Source organism: Meriones unguiculatus, chromosome 9 (assembly GCF_030254825.1).
Source record: "Meriones unguiculatus strain TT.TT164.6M chromosome 9, Bangor_MerUng_6.1, whole genome shotgun sequence".
NCBI lineage: Eukaryota > Metazoa > Chordata > Mammalia > Rodentia > Muridae > Meriones > Meriones unguiculatus.
The window spans coordinates 86,179,754-86,200,684 of NC_083357.1; positions in this window are offsets into that span (position 1 = coordinate 86,179,754).

A 20,931-nucleotide genomic window follows, 5' to 3' on the forward strand; every position below is an offset into this window, starting at 1 on the left:
TTAGTTGATGTTTCAGTCTCTAAAAGCCCCCTTGGGTCTGAGTAAATTTTCTCTGTTGGTCTTCTTGTGAGGATCCTGTCCCCTTCTGGTCCGACCATCTTTCCCCCATCATTTCCACAGGAACCTCCCCCCAGAGCTCTGTCCCATTCTTGGTTGCAAGTCCCAGGATCTGTCTCGATTTGCTGCTGTGTCAAGCCTCCCAGAAGACAGTCACGTTAGGCTCCTGTCTACAAGCAGAGCAGAGCATCATGAATTGTGTCAGGGGCTGGCTCTCTAAAGTGGGGTAAGTGTCAGCTTGGGCCAGTCATTGGTTGGACATTACCTCAATCTCTTTTCCCTCCTTCTCCATGAACTTCTTATAGGCAGGGTACTTTTTGGACCCTGGGGAAAGCCAGCCCACAGCTTAAATAGCCTCTGGGTAGCCAACCCAGGCGTGCCATGTGGGCAATGCAGATAGGTCCACATACATGGAAGCAAGCCAGATCCTCAGCCTTAGCCAAATATGGAGTTGTTTGTGACAGAGAGCACTCACCATCGGGAAGGTGGAAGGCGGAAACCAGCTCCATCTTTAAGGTCCAGAATTACGCAGCTCTCTACAGTTCCCCCTTTTCGCTTTAGACGCATCAGGCAAGAGTAGAGGTCTGATCTCTGATATTAGAAATAAATTGGGACTTTGTGCCAATGTTCATTTAGTTGTCATCCACCCAAAGAGCATCAGACCCGTCCAATACCTTTTGCTCAGAGGCGGGACCTGGGGCATCAACCCGCATGCAATCAGACATGCTCTTCTCTGGGTCGAAAGCTGCTGACCCTTAGTGCAGTGCTTAGCCTCGCATCCTGAGTGTAACATTTTAGCATTTTATGGTAGCCAACCATGCTTGGGAGACTGTCCTGCTTCAATGGTTGTAAGGCCTGAATGATCATGGCTGCATTATGCTGTTGTGAGACTCTAATCTTGCATATACACCACAGGCAAACCAAGGAGACCAACACCAGAAGGCCTGCTAACGCTCCCATGCCCGCCCATGCCTTCAGATGATTCATGGCTGCAGCAATCCATGATGATAATCCTGTGGCTAGTCCTGCGTCCACTCTGGTAGAATTTGCCGTAACAATGGCCACTGTCAGCTGCTCCATCATAGTATTGAATTCTTCAGTCCAATTACCTAAAATATAGCTAGACAATTGTTTAGACAGATTTGCAGCACAGGAAAAATTCTCATGTTGTATGCTAGTGACACAAAGTCCAGCATACTTCCATTGACAGCTAAGTTGAGCGATTTGCCATAGGATATCAATTTGCTCCTGCACGAGGTCAATCCTCTGATTGAACACCATCAAGCTTCCTTTTAGTTGAGCATTAATTCCTTTATATACAACTAAGGCATGAGCTACATTGGCTAAATGATTGTTCAGGGTCTGAGCAGTCTGCCCAGTATGACTCATGGCTAATACCCCGGTGGTAGCTCCAACAGCCGCCAATGAGATGGTAGTAACAATGGTGGCTGTAGTTCCAAGATCCCTTTTCTGTCTGAAGAGAGTCATAGCGTGAGGGGCATCAACGGGCACAGGTACGCAGTGAGACATGCGAGTAACCAGGGCATACCTAAATTTACTAGCATTCCAGCATTGAGCAAAAAAGCAAGTATCATCACCACAATTACTTGGCTCTATCTGGCTAATAATGAATAAAAATGGGGGATATAGACAAACAGGTGTGGGCTTATAGGAAATATTATGAGAAGCCTTAACCCCCTCGTTGGAACATCCTGTGTCAGTTCTAGAACTAGCAGTGGTGGTGTCCGAGGTCTGAGTAGGTTCAGGAGACCATTGCCCCCAGGGGCGAGATGTGCTCCATACCAATTGACTAACTCCATGTTTTCCTCCACTTTTGAAAGTCATTTAAGGTTCTTAAATTATTTTTCCCTTTTTTTTAAATTTTTCATCAATTACACTTTATTCATTCTGCATCCCCCCGTAAGCCCCTCCCTCCTCCCCTCCCAATCCCACCCTCCCTCCTCCCTCTGCTTGCATGCCACTCTCCAAGTCCACTAATAGGAGAGGTTCTCCTCTCCTTTCTGATCTTAGTCTGTCAGTTCACATCAAAAGTGGCTGCATTGTCCTCTACTATGGCCTGGTAAGGCTGCTCCCCCCCAGAGGGAGGTGATCAAAGAGCAGGCCAATCAGATTATGTCAGAGGCAGTCCCTCTTCACATTACTATGTAACCCAATTGGACTCCAGGGCAGTTCAGAGTTGAATCTCCATTTTTTTCCCCTTGTTAGGAGTCTTAGCTAGAGTCCCACCCATATCCTCCCAGGAGCCTAACCTGTTGCAGCCACCAGCTTGTGAAAAAGATGGTCCTCCTCAGTTTCCCATCTTCTTCCCAGTCCTCTTACCTCCCAACTCCTATTCCCTGAACATCTGATCGCCATTGTTTCTTTCTCTATTCCATCTCCTACACAGTGTCTTCACTTCATCCACTTCTGCTGTCTATTCTGTTTCACCTTCTGACATTCTGGCACCCTCCCTTGTGCCTTCCTTGTTACTTAGTGTCTTTGGGTTTGTGGCTTGTAGTATGCTTATCCTGTACTATAGGTCTAATACACACTTGTGGGTATATGACATGTGTTTCTGCTTCTGTATTACTTCATTCAAGATGATCTTTTCTAATTCTATCCATTTCCTTGAAAATCTCATGATTTCTTTATTTTTAATAGCTTAGTACTATTCAATTGTGTAAATGTACCAAAATTTCTTTACTGTTCTTCTGTTGAGAGACATCTGGGTTGATTACAGCTTCTGGCTGATATAAATAAGGCTGCTATGAACATACCTGAGCAAATGTCCTTGTTGTATGGTGGAGCATCTTCTGGGTATATGGCCAGGAGTGGTAAAGCTGGGTCTTGAGGTAGAACTATTCCCAATTTTCTGAGAAAGCACAGATTGATTTCCAGAGAGGTTGCACAAGTTTTGCACTCCCATCAGCAACGAAGGAGTATTCTCTTTTCTCCACACCCTTACCAGCATGTATTGTTACTTATGTGTCTTTAATTTGTCAAAATGTTCGATTTTGTTTGTCCATAGGGTTATTAATTGTTTTGGGCTTAGAAAAAATGATTTATTAGAAATGGGATATTTGATGGGAGAATAAATCTAGCAAGTGTGGATTATATTGTTTGACTTCATCTTAAATATTGTTTTATATTATAATTTAATGCTTTTTGTATTTAGTCTGTTTTACTTACATGGCATCTAAGAATTCTGTCTTTAACACAGGAAAAAAACTTAAATAAAAAAGAAAAAGAATCCTTGTTTGATTTAAATGTGAATGATGAAAATGGTAATAATAAAATTCATTACTTTCTTTTTTTGCTATTTTGAATAATGTCAAGGATTTGAGCTTGACTGATGTGGGTGCCATGTGTGCTGAGCAAGCATAAGGACCTGCTCTGTGGTCACCAGGACCCACCCCAAAACCTGATAGAACAGGGGCATCTGTATCCTCTGCATTAGATGTTGGAATTTTGCTGTAGATAGATGGAGTAGTTACACCTTGGATTCCCAACTCTGTTTTGGTTGGTTATAGTTTTCTCTGATAGTCTGAAACTTTTAAAGAAGAAGAAAAAAAGAAGTTTTCTTTATGAGTGTGAAGATCTACTTTCTTCTATAGATACAATGAATCCTGAGCCATACCCTATTCTATGAGCATCAAATTCATCATTTCTCTTTAGGATGCACTGCAGTTTAGAGTGTTCACATGGCTAACACATTTATCCTTTACAATAAACACAACAGCATGCCAGTACCGGTAACAATGGGGCTTACTAGCTAGCCATTTTAGCTGAAACTGAGAGCTTCAGGTTTAGAAGAGAGACACTTCTAGACAGAGACACTTCTAGACACAAGGTAGGTTGTACAAAGGAAGATATCTAAATATCACCTTATGGTTTCCATACATTCATGTATGGTGTCCATGCATTTATGTGTATGCATGCGCACACACACACACACACACACACACACACACACACATACACATACAGGCACACACGTGAAGATATGCAGATATGTCAAACACTGCTATGCTGTGCTTCCCACAGTGAACTGGATTTTCTGAAACTGTAATTTACAAAGTCTGTGTTACTTGAGATTGTTATGCCCAGATCATAAGGTCCCTGAGAGACCAAAAGATTAAAAATCAGCTATTATTAAGGCCTGAACTAGGTGGGTGGAGAAGTCCAGTAATGCCCTGAGGGGAAGAACCACCTTACTGCATTCTTTCCCCACCCACTAGAGATACAGTTGCTAGGAAACTGGACCATCCCCCTAGGGAGGGACACCAGGTCATTATGGTCTGGGGACCTTCCTCTAGCCAATCAATTCAAAATGTAGCATTTTGACCAAGATGCTTGCAAGGCAGGAATCTTGCCTACCTTGGACATGCTGGGATGGACCAGAATCTTTAAATCACCCAACTAACCTGAGCATGGGGCGATGGGGTCTCACTGCTTTGGCGGTGGGGGTGTGGGCCCAAGCTGCAGCTTGTAATGATTTATAATAAAAAGACCCTCATGTATTTACAGTGGAGTCTAGTTATTCCTGGTCTTTTGGGGTTTGTGAACTAGGCAGAAGAGTCCCCAAAGACCACCAGGAGCTGGACCACGTATACAAGAATAAAGAGCTTTTTTGAGCTTAAGCTCAGTCTCTCCATCATCAACAACACAGTGGATCAGAGAGGAAAGCTCCAAACAGCTGCATGGCAGGGTTTTTATTGAGGTTTGATCAAGAACCAGGAATTCCAAGCTTAGCAGTTACAAGACTATATGACATTCAGCAATGGGAAGATTTCTGCAAAGTGATTGGCTAACTAAGATAACTAACATTGAGTGAGCTATCTGTAGGCCTCAGGAATGTTAGGTATACTCTGTGCCATGAAATGTTCTACTACAAGGTGGCTGGCCAGCACAAATACCCTACTCTGAGATAAGATACCTTCCTATTCTTGTGGTTACCTCCAGGTTATGTTTTGGGTAGGGAATTTTATGGTTTTCTTATTCCCAGAATTGGTGACCTATGGCCTAGATCCTGAAACTGATGACTTTTTTTGGGGGAGTGGGGTGGGGAAGAGAGTCAGGCCTGTTCCTCTCAAAATGTTTCTGCCAGGACTTTTGGATATAGTAAGGTGAAGTAATGGTTAATACTGCGGACATCAGAATAAGAGCATAGTTAAGCAAAAAACTTAACCAACATTTCAAAAATGCCAAGTGAGAAGTCAAATAGCTCAAAGCTACTAGGAACATCAAAAACAGTAAAAACTGATATTTTTTTTTCACTAAACTGAAGAATGTGAAAATTATTCCTTACCTTCATAAGAAAACAGTTTCTTAGAATAACTCTGTAAATTTAAGAAAGGGATTAGCTAAATTGGGGTCAAGATACACAGAATAATTTCCATGACTCTTGTGACAAAGAAACAGTATGGTTTGGAGCTATAGCTAGAAGAGAAAATAAGGTCAAGAGATATTCTTATCGTTAGTGAAATTGGAGTAGTAAGAGTACAATTTGTTAAATAAAGCAGTTAGGAGACGAGGGGAAATGTAGTTCTGAGAGAAGAGGAAGTAATTACCAGTGCATTGACTTCCAAAAGGCACATGGTCCTGTGAAAGCATTTGGCTTTAAAGAAAAGTAAGATTAGATCCACTGTAGAAAAACTCAGGATGGAAGAATAACAATGATAAAAAGGAGAAGGAAAAGTTCAAATTACAAAAAAACAAATGTTTTTTTTTTTTATGATGTCTATGTTTTGAAAGCAAAACACACTTCAGTTCATACTTTGCCATTTGCATCATCAAGAAACGAATGTGTCACAAATGGGTTTTGAAAGAATGTAAACAGATGTCAAGAAACTTTTCATTGTACAGAGATCCATAAACATATGGAATGACCCACCAAAAAAAGTGTGAATTGAGAATCATTGAAGCCCTCTGGGAAGCTATTAAGACATACACTTGGAGATCAAAAGTTTTAAGAAGAAAGAAGTTTGAAGAATTGTGTGGCACTTAGTTTTTTTTTTTAACCAACATTTTCTCAGTTTATGATTGTCTCCCTGTGGCTTTGAAGAAAGATATATTTCTTCCATCTGTTATTTTCCATTTTGGATACTGTAAAGAATTAAACCAGAAAAAGCACAGACCACATTTACTGAGTAGAACGGAAGAAATTTCAAATTTAATGCTTTATAAGCACATAAATCTATACTCACAGAGTCCTTAGTTTATAAATTAAATAAAGTAGAGTAATTTTATCTCTGAACTTAAAAAAAAGTCTTATTTGCTGTACACAGACTGAAAGTTTCAGTAGTTTTAATTGCAATATGTTAATGAAGTCCTGTTAGAATTCTCAAAACATTAATTTATTGTTTGCTTACATATCAGTCTATATTGTGTGTGTCATACTACATGATGACTAAGAGCTAATATAGGTACTTAGTATTTTAAGTAGATATTGAATTTATGTGTCTTTATTTATTGAATCTGAAAGGTTAGAGTTAATTCCTGGGGCTGGGGCAGAATCACAAGACCACATTCCTTTCAGATAATGGGCCAGCAGCAGTCCCCACCCAGATAAACCTCAGAGTAAGACTGGAGTCACATGGCCCCTAAGAACTAGAGGTCAGATGTTTCCCAGGTAGCTAGCCTGACCTTTAGCAGTCTTGGCGCCTAAAAATAGACCAATCATTTTAAAGGTTAGCTTCCCTAGAGACCACCCCGCTTGCTTTTTGTTCCTTTTACCCAATCCTGTAATGCCAAGGCTTGTACTACCCCACTGGCATTTTTGTTCCTTTAAAAACCTTGATCTCCCGGAGCCAGGATCGCTTCCCGGTATGTCTTTGTAAAGGACAGCCACCCGGCTCCAGCTTGTAATAAAAAGACCCTCGTGTGTTTTTTAACGGAGTGGATTCCTGTAGGTCTTTTGGGGGCTTGTGAACTGGGTGTAATAAATCTATTATTACTGAATTAAATGTTATCTATGTAAGTCACCACAGGTATTCAGATATGTTTGTGTGATTATATGGTTTTGACATTTATTAAGTAAAAGAGTAGGATTTTTCTAACAGTATTAGTAAAATATACATTTTGTGTGTCTTCTTTGTGTATTATTCATAGATTTATAAAAAGAGTTAACATAAAATGAAAATGTTATGAGATGGTTTAAACACAGAAAGGACATAACCTATCTTTCTAGAAACATGTAGGCTTTTCATGTCTACTTTATTGTTAATAGAAACTTATTTACTTTCTGCTTCTATTTCAGTTCCAGAATTCAAAAAGTATATCAGATCCATAAAAAGCCCACAATTTCCAGTTGAATTTGATGCATATTAGAATTATTTCAAATTAAAATCCCCTATAAATCGCATTTTTGAAAGCTACATTTTAAAATATTTGTGTGGACATATGTTTTAGGCACAAAATGTATGAAGATAAGTGAATTTTTGTGTAAATCCAAGAAAATAAAGTAGAATGACCTGTATTACTTTAAAGACAAAACAAACAAACAAACTAAAACAAAACAGGAAAACTGATCTGCAAAGCAGATTAATCAGCATTTATCTAAGCAATTTTCCCATCCTGGTTAACACTTTATAAAATATTCATAGTTTTAGAATGTGTTTAGTGTGTTAATAATAGTGTGTTTCATGTGATTTAAGCTTACATTCTTTTATTCCAAGTTAAAATGCACTGTCCCACCTGGCAATACAATGCAATTTATTTATGCTTTTTTCCTAATACTTAACATTTTTGTAGAATTATTTATTTAATATTTGTGTTATACCCATTTCACGAGCCCCCAAAAGATCTCCAGGAATCGACTCCATTGCAAAACACATGAGGGTCTTTTTATTGAAAAATTACAAGCTGCAGCTTGGGCTACACAGCCCCACCGCTGAAGCGGTGGGAGCTGAGCGCACCATGCCCAGGTTAGTTGGGTGATATATAGATTCTGGTTCCTCCCAGCATGCCCAAGGCAGGGGCTATTCCTGCCTGGCAAGCATCTATTGGTCAAAATGCTACATTTTGAATTGATTGGCTATAGGAAGGTCCCCAGACCATAATGACCTGGTGTCCCTCCCTAGGGGGATGGGCCAATTTCCTAGCAACTGTTATCTCTAATAGGTGGGGAAAGAATGCAGTAAGGCCGTCCTTCCCCTCAGGGCATTACTAGACCTTTCCACCCACATAGTTTAGGCCTTAATCTGCTAATTTTTAATCTTTTTGGTCTCTCATTTGCTTGTTACATTTTTTATGTGCCTGTGTGAACATACATATACCTGCCATGGCACATATGTGGACACCATGAATTGTATGAATTGCTGTTCTCCTTTTATCTTTTACTGAGTTTCTACTGTTAAATTCAGGTTATCAGGCATAGAGACAAGTCCATTTATCCTCTTTTTGACATAGTATTTATTTAGAAATTTCTCATTGTAACATTTATGACTGGTTTTGGGTTTTTTGGTTGTTTGTTTGGTTGTTTGGTTGCTGTTTTATTTTTTATTTTTTCAAGACAGTTTTTCTGTGTAGTCTTGGCTGTGCTAGACTTGCCTTGTAGCGGAGACTGGTCTCTTACTCAGGATTCAGCCTGCCTTTATCTCCTGAGTGCTGGGATTAAAGGCGTGTGCCCTCATGCTTGGTTGGCTGGTTTGTTTTGAAGAAGAATTATGTCTTCAATGCCTGAAATGTAATTTAAATTCTGTGTTTAAGTTACCTTTATGATATTCCTTTTCCTTTGTTTTCTCACTTTATTTAATTGATACAAGGGCTAGTATTTTGTTATGTGACCAGAATAACTTCACTCTGAAATGTTTACTAAACTGTAAACACAAACAACATGACTTTAGGGTTGTGAACACAGTGTGTGTCAGCTCACAATTCAGCCTGAGCTTCAAACAGAAGTTCAAGGTCAATACAAAGTAGCAACGAAAAAAAAAAAAAAAAAACTGGAAGCCAATGTTAGATAATACTCTTTCATTCTAAATATGTGAGATCACCTCTTAATACCCTCCAAATATGTTATAAAGAACGGAACAAGCCAAGACTTTCTAATAAACACAACCAGGGCTCGCACGCACGCACACACACACACACACACACACACACACACACAAACTGTAACAAACTACATAATTTTCACAATTGGCTGGTGTCTGCTGATTAAAAAAACAAACTATGAATGGGAAAGAGAAGTACAAATGAGAACATAGCTGTGTTAAACACATGCTTGATATAGTACTATATAAGAATGTGTGGTTAGATGATAAAAGACCTTTCTAGCTTTTTCAAGGCTCCAATTTCACAGGAGTAATATTCCCAAACTTATCTAATGTAACACATTGCTCAGGTACATCTATATCCTTTTAACACCTGAAAAAGCTCTGTAATTATTTTGAAGATGGTAAATTTCCACATTCACCCCTTTATTTTCACTTTCAATCTTGATTATTCAGAGTTGTAAATAATATGTCATTACCCAAAAATGTGTCTGCCTACAAAGTTGTCCTTTCGAATGCCTCATATTTCCTGTGATGTTTTTCTTCTATATTGAGACTGCTATCACAAATGAGGGACTCTTTCCTGATTCTTTAGGTCTGAGTACATCTCTCAAGATCAGAAAGTTTCCCCAAAATATCATTTATCTATAGCTATATCAACTGCCTAGAAGGTCACTTTTACCTACCTTTAATACTGAGATTATTTCACTTTACAAAGATAATTCGACTACATTTGAATCTAGTCTTATTTTTTACAACCAAGATAAATTATGGATACATTAGTTAAAATAATAATCATCTTTAAAATAAAATGTTTGCAAATTCTCATTGTAAGGATGTCTCCTAGCTCTTATAAATAGTCCATTGCCTGCCTGACAGCTTTTTTAAAGGATGCATTCACTTTTATATTCTGTGTGTGTTCTCCTGAATTTTTATGTTTTCTAGCATGTATATTCCTGATACATACTGTAGCCAGAAGAGAGCATTTGTTATCCTAAAACTGGAGTTACAGATGGTTGTGAGTGTCCATATCTGTGCTGACAAACAAATAGAAAATAAATAAATAAATAAACAAGCAAACAAATTAAATTAAAAAGTGCTTGTTAGTGCTGATTCATCTCTTCAGCTCATGGAATTTGGATTCTTAATGATGATGCTAATATTATTGGCTGTTAACACTCATCGGTTTCTATACACCATCACTGCTCCCACTAGTGTCTCCTTAAGGCTACATATATGTAAACAATTGTTCACTATAGGCTGAGATTTTTCAAACGCCTACCTTATTTAATGTTCTTAAACACTTTTACCTCCCTTCCTATGCCCTGACCTTAGGTAAGAGATTAGTAGGGAAAGGGGTTCTAAATATCTTTCAGCTTCTTAATGCTGATTAGGGTCTTTGGGTTTTTTGAGGATATACCAATCTCAATCTTTGGGATATCAGCAGTCCAGTCAAACAGCAAAACAGCAAACCACAACAGGAGCAGCAAACAGCAAGCAACAGCAGCAAAGGTGGTACCACTCAGGAAAAAAAAAAAAAAAAAAGGCAAGACTCCTCTCAAACTGAATGAGTCCTCCATAGCAACAGGAAAAGTCCTCTGTGAAAACCAGCAAAGCAATCCAAACTGGTTCAAAGCCTAGTGTTGCCAAAAGCATTGTCTCACTGTCTTTGGGCTTTTACTTATTCCTTCTCAGAGTCCACAGGAGGATGTTTTCCAGCTGGCAAAAACCATGCCCCTTACACGAGCTAGTTTTCAGCTGACAAGCATCATGCACCTTTCCAGAGTGGAGGCTTCACCGGGAAAACAATTCCTACATCCCACAAGTGGAACCGAAACAAAGAACATATTCACTTGACTCAACTGAGTTTCCAAAGAAACCAGAAACTTTCACTTCAGTTCACTGATTATAGTCATAAAGAACTTGTATTATTATTGTAATTGACGCTTGACATTTTGGTAACTTTGTATGAATAATGACACTCATTTATAAGCATTGGCTTTAGTTATAATATATGTAGTAATTCTTTGTATCTGCCTTTTATTGACTTTTTATTGTATTTTCAGAATATGTATTTTTATATTTTCCAACTTCGCTACCAACTATAAGTAGATATGTTCCATTTTTATGTTAAATTTATTCAAGAATGTATTCTACTACTTGAAATAAACTCTGAATATAATTATGCCAGTAATCAACGTATAATCTTCAATTCTATCTTCATTTCTATTGGATTTGAAATTGCATTAAAAAATTCTATTTTCTTAGTTTGCATGAATACATGTAACTTCTTGTCACTGAGGTTTGCCACTAAGAAATCTTAAAAGGGGCCTTTTATTGAATGTGTCGTTGGAATCAGCCTCCCTATCAATTCTGAAGCTATTTGTAGTCAAAAGGAATGAATGTCTCAGCTTTTACTTCTTAGAGTTCAAAGTGATATATCAGGAAATCAAAGTAAAAGTACAGTGAATAAAATCTCTATTGAATTTCAGAGGGCAATATTGCCAACGCAATTATATCAAATAACAATCACCCTTCTATGTTATTAGCAGCTATCAAATTAATAGAGTCAAGGTTGTTCCATATTGTTAAATACAGATATTAATATACTGGTCAAAGTTAAACATTTGTCATGGAATGTATACTTATTATTGGAAGAGGTGAAATAGACAAGTCTAATGGAAGAACTCAATACTCATGCCGTAGGATCTGCTTATAAAAGTAGGTCACGATTTATTTTAGTCAATTTTATTAACTTTACAGAAAAAGAGTGGTGCCTATTCAAAAAAAAGATACTGTTTCTCAAAATTCATGTGAGGAACAGGCTGTTCAGATAAAGATACAACTTGATAAAGATAGGAAGGTGTCTGGATTCAGGTTATTTAAAAAAAAAATGGACCTCTTTTAAAAAGTGACATGGCAACTTTAAACAGATTCATAGTAATCTTTGGAATATACATGTAGTATTTTCAGATTACTTACCAAATGTCTCACCACCAAGATATGGAGAAGGGCAGATATTTAATTTAAGATTTACTTGCTTTTCAAACACATCAAATGTGTGCTAATAAACTGATTTTATTTATTTTTTCTCACCCAAGTTCATAGCAGCTTTATTTGTAATAGACAGAAGCTGGAAACAACCCAGGTGCCCCTCAGTTGAGGAAAGGATAGAGAAATTGTGGTGCATTTACACATTGGAATATTACTCAACAATTAAGAACATGGAAATCATGAAATTTGCAGGCAAATGGTGGGAACTGGAAAAGATCATCCTGAGTGAGCTATCCCAGAAGCAGAAAGACACACATGGTATATACTCACTTATAAGTGGATATTAGAAATATAATATAGGATAAACATACTAAAATCTGTACACCTAAAGAAGTTAAGCAAGAAGGAGGACCCTGGTTAAGATGATCAATCCTCACTCAGAAAGGCAAATGGGACAGACATCAGAAGAAGGAGAAAACAGAGAACAAGACAGGAAACTACCACAGAGGGCCTCTGAAAGACTCTCCCCAACAAGGAATCAAAGCAGATGCTGAGGCTCATAGCCAAAGTTTGGGCAGAGTGCAGGGAATCTTATGAAAGAAGGGGGAGATAGAAAGACCTGTAGGGGCCAGGAGCTCTACAAGGAGAACAACAGAACCAACATATCTGTGCACAGGGGTCTTTTCTGAGACTAATACTCCAACCAAAGACCATGCATGGATTTAACCTATAACCCCTGCTTAGATGTAGTCCATGGCAGATCAATGTCCAAGTGGGTGTCCTAGTAAGGGGAACAGGAACTGTCTCTCATAAACTCAATGGCTGTCTCTTTGATTACCTCTCCCTGAAGGGGGAGCTGCCTGACTAGTCCACAGAGGAAGACAATGCAACCAGTCCTCATGAGACCTGATAAACTAGGGTCAGACAGAAGGAGAGAAGGGCCTGCCCTATCAGTTGACTTGGGGGGAGGGCATGGGAGAAGATGAGGAATGGAAGGTGGGATTGAGAGGGGATAAGGGAGGGTGCTAAAGCTGGGATACAAACTGAATAAACTGTAATCAATGAAAATGAATTAATAAAAAAAAAAGAGATGACTGTTGAAAAGAGAACTGGAACATGCAAGACGAGGGCTAGGAAGCCAAATGTCAGAGAATTAGGAAAGTGTTATGGGTTATATGACCCAGAGTACAGGAAAAGGAGGCAGGTAGAATATAGAAACATTCCCAAGTTTCCAGGAAAATCTAGGCATACAACCAACAGCAAAAGATGTAGAATTTTAGTCAGGAAGAGAAATGAAGAGATGGCTTTGAACGAGATATAACCAATATACTGGTGAGCAAAAGACGTTCCTGTGAATTAAGTTTCTCATTCTCTACAATACATCTGCTTAGAATCTTCTCTAGCCCACAGGTCACCCAAAGTTACCCCATAAGTCATCCTAAACCCACTGTCTTCTTAAAATCGACAGGCCAACAAAACACTGGGCCCTGGTAGCCTGCAGAGACTGATACCCCAACAAACGACCATGCATGCAGAGGACCTAAAACCCCATAGACTCAGTCTCCAAGTGGGTTCCCTAGTGAGGGTAGCAGGGGCTTAAACTGATTTTAGAAACACAATTTTGTTAATTATCTTCTTCACTACTGATATAAGCAGACATTAGAAAAACTTGATACTAAATATCTCAACAGCTTACAAAAAAGTTTTTAAGTATTACAGCTGGATTTAAAAAAATACAACTTTTCAGATAAAAAGAGGGAAAAATCAAGTTAAATGTTTTTCTAGTTTTATAATTGAATAAATTGTGGGAAAAGAAAAGTTGCTGTCATCTGTTCCTTTGACTGGATTTTACATAATTTAGTTTCGCTAATAATGATCATACTAATGTTCGGAGTTGGTCTTCTGCTATGTACTTTAATGGTAATTACTAATCCCCAAGATCAGGTTGCTGTCCACACAAGCACATTGCAATTTATACCTGTCCTTGTTGTGTGAACCTTGCCTAAGAAATTATTTTGATTTGACCAAGAAAAAAAAACAACAACAACTGCTTCTGGGCAGGCCAGAAGGAAAGTAGGAGTGGCTAAGGTTGGGGCAGAAGGATCATGGGAGAAGATTAGGTACAGGATGAAGACGGAAGAGAGGGCCAAGACAGGTTAGGGGAGAAAGAAGCACACAGCTTGATTTTTGTGGATGAGGATAATTGGTCCAGATGACAAACATTAGTAAGTGTTTTGGGATTAGTAAGTGTCTGGGAGGTAGTCCAGAGAGAAATTGGTACAGGAGGCTATGTGGAATGAGGGTTTGGATGGTAAAGATAGCTCTATCCAGCAGAGCCTCAAAACAGATGCTGAGACTCACAGCCAAACATTGGGCAATGAATATATTTCCTTGTGGAAAAGTGGGAGGAAAGAGAAAAGGATCTGGAGGCGACAAGCACTCCACAAGAAGACCAACAGAGCCAACTACCAGGGCCCAGAGGGGCTTGCTGATACTGAAGCATCGACCAAGGACAATGCATGAACTCGACCTAACACCCTACAAAGATGTAGGGCAGCTTAGGCTTCATGTGGGTCCTCTATTAAGGGAAATAGGGACTGCATTGGACATGGACATGCTTGATATTTTTTTTTTCACACTTTCCCCTGGTAGGACTACCTTGCCAGGCTACAAGAGAAGAGGACATGCTCAGTCCTGATGTAACATGATGAGCTGGGGTGGATGGGAATGGTAGCTCCCTTTTCTGTGGCATGGGCGAGGGGAGAGGGGGACTGAGGGAGGATGAGACCGGGAAGGGAGAAGTGATGAAACTACAACCAGGATGCAAAGTGAATAAAAAAATAAATTGATTAGAATAAAATTTTAAAAAGCAATAAAATGAATCCTAATGAAATTCTGCTATACGCATAGTTTCCGGTACTGCTCAGCTATTACCAGAGAAACTTCCTCTTATAGTAGAAGGAACAAATACAGAGACCCATACCTAGGCAACTGGCAAAGAGTGAGAGACCTTGACACACTAATTACTAAATGTGAATTCTTCACCAAAGCCCTATCACCGGACTCAGGGGAATCTGAAGAAGAGGAGTCAGGAAGACTGTAAGAGCCAGAGGAGAAAGACAACAAAGAAGCAATGCTTTCTATACACAGAAGGAAAGATTCACATATGAACTCAGACATTAGCACATTCCAAGGGCCTGGACAGGTCTGTCTCCTCTAGAGAGGATGCCATGCTCAGTGGACAAAAGCCCCCATTCTTAACTCAGATCATATCTCCAATTGTTATCTACTCACAAGGGAAAAATAATTTAAGCCATGTGGTTTAAAGTCAGGCCCAATACCCGGAAGTAGATGGCTAATACAAAAGAAACGCAGTATCATCCTTGGAGATTTTTTTATATAACAAAATTTTGTCTATACATATGGCTTCTGGTTTGAGTTTTTCATGGGATGTTTGTGTATGCAAACATTTGTGTATCTATATCTATATGTGGTTTTTGCCTCTTTTTGTAGCTTTATCGTTTCTTATTTTTTGTCCTTGATTTCTTATTATATTGTATTTCATTTAGTTATTTTTCTTTACATTTTTATTTGTTTTCTAAGTTGAACAGAAAGTGTAAGATGTGTTGGAAGGAAATAGGAGGAGGATCGTGGAAGAGATGGGTGATGGGAGACCATAATTAGAATATGCTGTAGGAAAAATCTGTATCTATGTTCAACAACAAAAAACAAAAATAATAAAGATGACAGTCAGCTCAATTTCAAAAAAGAGAAGAAGAAGGAGGAGGAAATTGAGAAGTAGAAAGAAAAATAAGAGCAGAAATAGAAGAAGAAAATATTTCTGCTTTCTGTGGTTGTTATTCTGTATTAGGGAGCTGGCAAGGTACACAGGCATTACACAATTTTACACTATGCCTTTGTACATGATCATTTTCTCCTATCTCTTGAGAGCCTACTTGTAACCTCAGCTCATGATTACCCAGCTATGAGAGTCTTCAAATAGTAGGGATACTAATGCCACTTAATTGTTCAACCTGTGACAGCAATTTATAACCCTTCCCTTCAGGCACCCCTCAGAATGAACTGAAGTTTAAGAGATTAGAAACATAAATCTTAACTTGTAACTGGATTCCCATCTAATAATGGCCAATATCAGGATTTAGTGAGCACCTCCAGAGGGGTTGCTGAAACTTGCTTTACCATACAATCAATTGAGCTGAGACAGACAGCTAAAGCAGAAGCAGAGACAGTTTATTGGAAAATCTCTAAGGGAAGAAGATGACCATAGAACATGGCAGTTATTTGACAACTAAAGCAGAACCAGTTTACAACTTTATTTCCTATAAGTAGACCTTTGGAAGTTTTTATTTTCTTTTTATTTTTTTTTTCTACAGTGTAATGTTTTAAGCTCACTTGCATAAAATATTGGTGATTTTTAATTTTTTTTTGTAATAAACACTGAGTAAAAGTAATTTTGGGGGCAAAGGATTTGATGTACATGTGCCAGGTAACACTCTGCTGATTGAAGCCAAGGCTGTAACTTGAGAAAGGAACAGGGAGGAAAGAACTCAAGCATAAGAAAAGGAGTGCTAGCCTCAGGCTTGCTCCCCATGTTCTGCTCATCTTGCTTCAATACTCCATGAGCCCCTGCCTGGAATGGGACCACTCCAAGTGCCCATAGGTCGTCTAATGGAGGCATGTTCTAAACTAAGGTTCCTCTTTTTTTTCAGACAACTCTATCTTCTATAAGTTGAAAAATATAAAATAAAACACAGAAATATGCAAACCAAGACAGAGATTTTTCTGCACTCACACTGTCAGTAACTTGCAGTCCTACCTATAACTACATACCACAACATCTCACTAACGTCTTTCTTTTTAGTGTGGATTTTACTACTCTGCTGAGCCATAATCTACATAACTAGCCATAATCTACATCACTCTAGAATGCCTCTGTATCTGAGACAAGAGCTGCATTTAATCAGATCTCTGGTAGTTTTATGCATTGATAGTTTTTTCATCCTTGATTTTCCAGCTATACGTGTTTTATTAATTTATGCTGTTTCTTTTTTATGTTAATTTTGTAAGCCTTTGTTCAAACCTTTCAAACCTCAATCTTCATTCTCCTCTCCTGATTTTCTTATGTTACTTCAAATAACTCGATAAACTTATGGGTTCACCAAGTAGGATTTGAATGTAAAACTTTCTTTGGTCTGTTTAAGCCTTCTTTGCATTGAGTGTATATATGTTTTAAAACTAAATTTTACATAATTTTATGAAGTGAGCAAAAATTTTTGTTTTATGTATAATTTCTAACAAGGCCTTGATAGCTCAGTTGATAAACTGGATGAATACTACTTAATCCTGGGATAATACTACTTCACTACATGCAGGTAGCATATTCTGCTATTCACTTCTCAGTAGGCATTTATCATAGTTGTACATCTTAAGTGCTGTGAATAATGTGACCGTGAATATTACGGCAGATGTATTGTATGACTTATCTACTCATTTGAATATATAAACTGAAATTCTACTTCTGGATAATAAAAAAAAAATTAATTTTATATAATTTGAAATGTTTCTAATGTTTTCATAACCTCCCCAATGTTTAATATACTCTTATGTATATCCCTCATATATTTGACAGAATCAGCCATCACATACAAAATTTCTTAGCTATTTTTTTATTTCTGTTTTTACTTTGATGATCAAATGTTTAATTCTCTTAAGTCTTTTATTTTAATATGATCCTACTTGCCTAGTTTCTGTTATCTACATTTTATGTCCTATAAAGCAAAGTAATTTTCTTTTATGAATTCTAGTCCTTGGGTATTATTTTTACATCCTGACAAGATTTATTTTAAATGATGATATCCATTTTTTTCAACACGAGTAAGACATTGTTATTAACTATCTCATTTGTTTCCACATCCTTGTTAAAGTTAAGGTTACCATTATTATGGTTTGCATAGGTTCTCATGTTATAATCATTGGTCTTCAGCTCACGATGATATTTAGAGGCACTTTGTAAAAATTAAGAGTCAATACCTATATGCAAAGGAGGGGTTAGAAGTGCACTGGTCTTTCAGAATGTTTACTCCTGGATCATTCTTATTCCCTGCTCTCTATGCCACCTGCCTACCATAGTGCAAACAGCCCTATTCTATCACATCATACATCCGGGATTGACTGAAATCTCTTACAGCATGAACTAAAGAAACCTTTATTGAGTATATTTAATTTCTTTGTTCTTGGCTCAGAGAGCCAACATATGGGAACATTTATGTATTCTGTATTCCAGCCATCACACTGTATGTCTTTCTTCATATTATTCATGTATTTTTTTAATTACTAAGATTTCTGCTCTTTTGAAAAATATCATTAATGCTTATCCAGTATTTTAATTATTTTCTTTCTCCTTTGTATGTTTTGAAGATCAATAAGAATTTAACAATTCTTCATATAGTTCTGTAAAATTGTAATTCTGCAAGATTTTTACAGAGATAATCTTTATTTTTCAACATTATATTATTCTAGTAATATTAAAACATTCAGTCAACAATTATGGATTATCTTTCCATGTATTTATTAAATCTTCTTTAATTTCCTTTATCAATATTTTATATATTTTAGTAGTCAGTTTAGATTTTCTTTTAAACATGTTCTTTTTATATTTTCCTTTTTATTCATTCTTCTGTCATCCTGAATGTAGTTTCCTCTTTCTCCCTCATTCTGCCCAGTTTCTGTCCTACCCCTCCCCTTTCCCCAGATCCACACACTTTCACCCTCTACAGAAAAGAGCAAGCCTTCCAGGAACATCAACTAAATATGACATAAAAAGATACAATATGAACAGGCACAAATTTTCACATCAAGGGTATCAAGTCAAGCAAATGAGTCAGATATAGCACTTTTTTCCACTGTTAGTAATTGCACAAGAACTCCAAACTATAAAACCATAATGCTTATGCAGAGGATCTAGGTCAGACCCATACTGCTCCCTGTTCCTGTTGAGCCCACTTGAGTTCCATCAAGTGATTCTCTGGGCTTTGCTCTTATGGTGTCCTTCAGGCCACTGCTGCCACCGGTTCCTTCTCCCATGCTCTGCAGGACTCTCCAACTTGCTCCTAATTTTTGGCTGTGGCTCTTGGTGTGCATTCCCATTAGTTGCTAGATGGTGTCTCTCTGATCTCTCTGATGACAATTACTCTAGGCTCCAGTCCCAGCACATCCTGCAGGCATGACAAACTGTAGGTTTGTGGTTGGTGTCAACAATGTATCCACTTGACACCTTGCCTGGTTACAGAGGAAGGCCAGTTCAGACTTTGTGTCCACCATAACTAGAAGTCTCCTTTAGTGCTAGCCTTATAGATTTCTATAAAGTTACCATTGCACTAGGTTTGTAAATCCAGTCTCTGAATACATCCCAATCCATCATTTCTTGTCATATTCTCTCCCTCCATTTCTCTCACCTGATCTCTCAAATTCCATCTACAAGCACCTTCAGTATACCTGCTAAATATATTCTATTTCCACTCCCAAGAAAATCCTTGAGGAGACAAGAGCCCCACAAAGAGATCAACAAAATAAAAAAAAAAAATCTGGGCCCAGGGGTCTTTGTAGAGAATGATACTCCAACCACGGACCATGAATGGAGATAACCTAGAACCCCTGTTCAGATGAAATCCATGGCAGCTCAGTTTCCAAATAGGTTTTCTAGTAAGAGGAGCAAGGGTTCCCTCTGACTTGAACTCAGTGGCCAGCTCTTTGAGCACCTCCCCATGGGGTCCAGCCTTCTCAGGCCACAGAGGGATGACAATGTAGACAGTCCTGATGAAACTTGGTAGGCTAGGGACAGATGGAAGGGGAGGAGGATCACCCCCTATCAGTAGACTTGGGGAGGGGACAGGGAAAGAAGAGGGAAGGCGTTTGGTTGGGACTGGTAGAAGACTAGGGAGGGGCTACAGCCAGGATAAAAAGAGAAAATATTATAACAATAAATAAATAATAAAGAAAGAAATAGAGAGCAAATCTAAAAAATTATATATCCTAACATCCCCCCTTAAGCCCATCCTCCCTTAAGCTCTCCTTGTCTCTTAGCCTCTCTGGGTATGTTGATTGTAACACTTTCATTCTTTACTTTATAGGGAATATCCACTTACAAATATGTACATACCTTGTCATCTGGATCTGGATTATATCACCCAGGATAATTTTCTTCTAGTTCCATCCATTTGCCAGCAAATTTCATGAAGTATTGAGATAAATTAACAATAACAACAAAAGAAATAATAAAGATTTTACCAACCATCTTTTCTGAACCATATATAAACTCAGTAAAGACTCAGTTCCATAGACATGTACATACAATGTAACACATGCTAACAAAACACCCTCCCACACTGAAACATTTAAAAGCTAAGTAAATACTTCATTGTGTTCTTTGTTGTTTTACCATATTTTGAAATCCATTTTTGATAGAGGGGTAACCATTTTGTTTACCACTTCTGGATATTATGAATAAACTTGAGCAAGTGTCCTTGTGATAGATTGGAGTTATTTTGGTAATAAACTAAGGAGTGATATGGCTATTTTGTGAGGTAGATCACTTCCAATTTTCTGAGAAACTGTCATGTTGATTTCCAAAGTGCTGTATAAGTTAATACTCCCACCTGCAATGGAGGAATATTCCCCTTCTTCCACATCCTCAGGAGCATGAGCTGTCAACCACGTTTTTGACCTTAGTCATTCTGACAGATGATAATTGTTTTGACTTACATTTCCCAGATGGCTAAAGATGTTCAATATTTTTAAGTGTTTCTCAGGTATTTGCAATTTTTCTGTTGAGAATTGGATTATTTAGTTTGTTGATGTCTAGTTT